General features: G+C 46.6%; 1 protein-coding gene across 1 annotated transcript in view; it reads right to left on the bottom strand.

Moving 5' to 3' along the window:
- The window catches only part of LOC311326054 (neurexin-1a-like), a gene marked incomplete at both ends in the record, with an annotated part of 227473 nt that overhangs the window by 51938 nt on the left and 170582 nt on the right, over positions 1–4953 (bottom strand). The gene's annotated exons all lie outside the window — the stretch shown is intronic.

Raw genomic sequence — 4953 nt, 5'->3', positions numbered from 1 at the left:
GGGGGGGGGGGAGGGAGTTGGAGGATAGGGGGGATTATTTAAGGGAGGTCTGCAGTGTGTGCTCTAATACTTGCACAGTGTTGGGAAGCTGCCAGAATGGAAATTGCCACTATCAATCTGGGTGTTTTCAGAAATGCAACGAGCAATTTCACTAAAACATTATTCCCTATCAGCTCCATGTATCATTACACCATCACATTCTCTCTGTCGTTCATGTTCGCTCCCTCTGTTCCCCGTTTCCTCTCCGTCTCCTCTCTCCTCCCTCTTTCTCTCCTTCCTCCCTTCTCTCCTCCCTCTTCTCTCCTTCCTCCTCTTGTCTTCTCCCTCCCCCTCTCTCTCCTCCCTCTTCTCTCCTTCCTCCCTTCTCTCCTCCCTCCCCTCTTCTCTCCTTCCTCCCTTCTCTCTCCTCCCCTCCCCTCTCTCTCCTCCCTCCCCTCTCTCTCCTTCCTCCCTTCTCTCCTCCCTCCCCTCTCTCTCCTCCCTCTTCTCTCCTTCCTCCCTTCTCTCCTCCCTCCCCCTCTCTCTCCTCCCTCTTCTCTCCTTCCCTCCCCTCTCTCTCCTCCCTCCCCTCTCTCTCCTCCCTCCAGTGCTCTCAATGCCTGCTTCTCCAACATCGCTCCTTATCTGAAATATGAAATTTTCCTCCTTGGAACACTCTAAAGAGAAACTGAGATTGTACACACACACACACACACACACACACACACACATGCACCGATCTAACGCTGGACCCCCCCTCCTCCTAGAGCACTTGGGGGCTGAGGCTGTATTCCAAACCTAGGGCTCTACCCTTCGTTACGGTCGCTTTTGAAGTGAACAAGCGATGATCACTTTTGCTCCCTTTGCTCCCACAGCTCTTTGCGACTGCGACGTCTCCGGTCAATAATTTATCAACAAATATGGTGGCCAGTGAGGCGACAGTAATTTGGCAACCTAGCTTAAAAGTTTGCGGACATTGTAGCTAAAATGAATATGTTTAGCAGATATCTTAGTTACGTCATGATTGAACTAGCTATCGGTCGTTTTTTGTTATATGTTTGGTAATTATTCAGTTTGACAAATTTCCGATGTAGCTAGCTAACTAGCATTAGCCCAAGTTGGCAGCTGCTGGTTAGCGATGAAAGAAGGAACTCCAGCCCGGCTGATAACCCTCCGTCGCGGGAAGGGAAGGTGCATCAGTCGGCTGTCATCCTTGACAGTACCAGCCTACGCTATGTCTGAATACAATCCAACGGTTAATTCCCAATAATTAATCCCTCCAATGCAGTGCTTCTCACCTCCCCTAAAGATAAGAAGAAGAAGAGGCACAAGCTGGCAAGATAAAAGTGGGAACGTTCAAGTATAGTTGTGTTTGGCTGAGATATGAATGGGACATCGAATGCAAAACTAACAATGATTAGCTGATCGGCTACAGCTGTGTCAAACTCAGCTGCTTATATAGGTGATGCACAATTACTTCGTGAAATTCTCAGATGACCCTGCTGTTTTGAGCTTATAATAGCCTGTTTCTTCAGTTAAGATTAATTTATTAACAATGGTTATAGATAGCCATAGCTTGTGACAGACTGTTGACACATGCGACAGCCCTGAAAATGACGTTGAAGGGTGTTCCAAACGAGAGTTATTTTGACACCCTACTCCCTATGCCCTTCACAGTGCTCACTATGAAGGGAAGACACTCCGTAGGGAGATGAGCCCTTCGGTTTGGAACACAGCCTCAGAACTGAACAAGCAGCCGTTCTATCCACGGGATCTTCACCGAACGACGTTCTTGAACAGATTCAGATTTCATTTGTCTCAATAGTAGTGTACAACACGCAGTAAAATGTTACTGCCGGCCAGAATGAGTGTGTGGGTGTGGAGCTGGCGTGCTGCTGTCACCCGTCAGGGGTGTGACCTGAGCAGGGACACCTGTGAGATGCCACAGGGCCAAGGAGATGCTAATGAAGGAGATGGCGGTGTGAAGCTGAGGTGTGGACAATCATTGACCAGTGTCTGTGAGTGTGTGTGTGTGTGTGTGTGTGTGTGTGTGTGTGTGTGTGTGTGTGTGTGTGTGTGTGTGTGTGTGGTGTGCGCGCACTCAAGGGTAGACGGATGCGTGGGCAACTACTGTGTGGATGTCTTTCCATCTTTACGTTACAGTGCTTCAGCAGACACTTTTATCCAAAGCGACTTAAAATAATTGCCCGTCAGTCTACTACTACTTGTCAGAGCTCACAGGTAAGAGCGTAATCTAGTGCTAAAGTCAAGGGGCGAGAGCAGCAAGATACTGTACAAATACAGTAGGTATTTTTAGTATATTTGTAGGAGGATCCTGGTAGTACTTCTTGAAGAGGTGAGTTTTCTGCGGCGAAAGATGCGCAGCGACTGCTGTCCTGATGTCAGTAGGCAGTTCATTACCCCCCTGCAGGGCCAGGGCAGAGATATTGACCACTAGGGCCTCGAGGTAGCAGAGTATAGTGGTCAGGCAGGGGTGTAGGGCTTGACCAGGGAGCTGGTCCTCTCACTGCCCTGTAGGCTACTACCAGCGTTTTAGACTGGATGCAAGCTGCCACAGGGAGTCATCTTCACAGAGCTGACTACACACATCTGTTCTGTTTCGTCTTGTGTGTGTGTGTGTGTGTGTGTGTGTGTGTGTGTTGGCATGTAGTCCTCCTGTTTCTACTGTATTGCTGTTTCTCCCCATCCATTCTACTTGTGGATGAATATCTTCGGTGTTTGATGAACATTCGCAAACAAACGCACACACACACACACACACACACACACACACACACACACACACACACACACACACACACACACACACACACACACACACACACACACACACACTCCAGCTCAGGGACTTGATATTTATCAGTTGATTATCTCTAGTGTGACAGTAAAACCCTGACTCTGTCACTGTTGATCCCGCAGCGGAACTGAATGACAAAATCAGACGCTGTATTGACAAGTCATAATTGTTTAACTGTGGAAGAATCAATTACTGTACAACTGCTCTAACAAGACATTGATTAAAGCATGCTCATTAGTAGAACAGCAACAAGTCATTGATGCCCAAGTATGTGTGAGTGTGTGTGTGTTATTATTATCCTATGTGAGACAGTGACACTGAACACTATGCAGGACATGTTTGTCTCTGATCCACAGCTGTAGTTGGCTAATGGCTATATGATCCATCGCTGTACTAGGGCTAAACTAACCGCTGCTTCTTTTTCTGTGAATCTGCGCGCATAACTTTTTAAGTTTTATTTACATAGCTCATATGCCCACTTATCTAATTAGAAAATAAAACATTTCACACAATAAATTGAGTGTTTATTAATTGTTTTAGGCTACTAATGCACAATGGTTACATTTCCAGCCCAACAAAACAACGGCGGGAAGACGGGTCCCGATGTCCTTTCCCAGGATTCAGGGGACTGATGCTTTCCTGGGATTCCGGGATCCCAACCAGCAACCCTAGTCTAGAGCAATAGACTTAAACTATATGACTGAAGGAAGGATCTCAAGCTTAAGAGTCTGTTGTAAGGTATTCCATGTATAAGGAGCGCTTCCAAGTTCAGAATGCACTAGAAGAACCCTGAGAACAAGCCGATCATTAGATCAGGTCTGGTAGGTGCAAAGGTATATGCATAAATACCAACGGCAGACATTCACTGTGCTGAACTAGGGAAGGAGAGGGGGGAGGGGAGACAGGAGTGAGAGGAGGGAGGGAGGGGAGGAGAGAGGAGGCTATCTGCTGACACCTCTTTTCCATGTCAACCTGTATAATATATTCTGCATGCTGGGCAGATTTTACCCCCTCCGGACCAGAGCAACGCTCTTAGAACAGATGTCTTAAAAAAACATGTTATTTTAACACATATGTGTGTGTGTTTAGTTAAGTACAGTAAATATACACACAGTGTTACAGTAAATATACACACCTTAGGCTAACAGCTAGTCTTGTCGACACTAGAAAACCTCAGCCCTCTGTTAGCCTGATGCTAGTTACACATAGCCAAATGCTAACTGTTAGCTCCACACTAGTTCACATTGCACAATGGTGATGCTAGCTTGCACAGTGCTAACTGTTACCCTGGTGCTAGCTCGAATACAGCTAAATGTTACCTTGATGCTCACATTAATTAATTTGCTCACATGAATTAATTTAATTATTTTTTAACATAATGATAAAAAACACAGGTCTAAAACCCCGTTTAGGCCACAACCATAGACATGTATAGCATTGTTGAGGAATAGACACACAATACAGTCCAGTCAGAATACAAGGTATTCCTCCTAACCCTCTGCTCCGAACCTCCTCTCCTCCTCTATCTCTCTTTCTTCTCTTTCTCCTCCTAACCCTCCGCTCCAAACATCCTCTCCTCCTCTATCTCTCTTTCTTCTCTTTCTCCTCCTCTATCTCTCTTTCTTCTCTTTCTCCTCCTAACCCTCTGCTCCAAACCTCCTCTCCTCCTCTATCTCTCTTTCTCCTCTTTCTCCTCCTCTATCTCTCTTTCTTCTCTTTCTCCTCCTAACCCTCTGCTCCAAAACCTCCTCTCCTCCTCTATCTCTCTTTCTTCTTTCTCCTCCTCTATCTCTCTTTCTCCTCCTAACCCTCTGCTCTACGCCTCCTCTCCTCTATCTCTCTTTCTTCTCTTTCTCCTCCTAACCCTCTGCTCCAAACCTCCTCTCCTCCTCTATCTCTCTTTCTTCTGGTCCTCCTCCTAACCCTCTGCTCTACGCCTCCTCTCCTCTATCCTTCTCCTTTTTCTCACTCTTCACTCCACTGTTTCCTGATATCTCCTCCCACTCAATAATCAGCCCTCCTTCCCTCAGCTCAGTGTTGTGTACAACAATGTCAGATGTGGCACTATCACCCCTGTACCCACACACACACACACACACACACACACACACACACACACACACACACACACACACACACACACATAGCATGCAGAA

Source organism: Borostomias antarcticus (genome assembly GCF_949987555.1).
Source record: "Borostomias antarcticus genome assembly, chromosome: 25".
Classification (NCBI taxonomy): domain Eukaryota; kingdom Metazoa; phylum Chordata; class Actinopteri; order Stomiiformes; family Stomiidae; genus Borostomias; species Borostomias antarcticus.
This window is presented reverse-complemented; position numbering and strand designations above follow the sequence as displayed.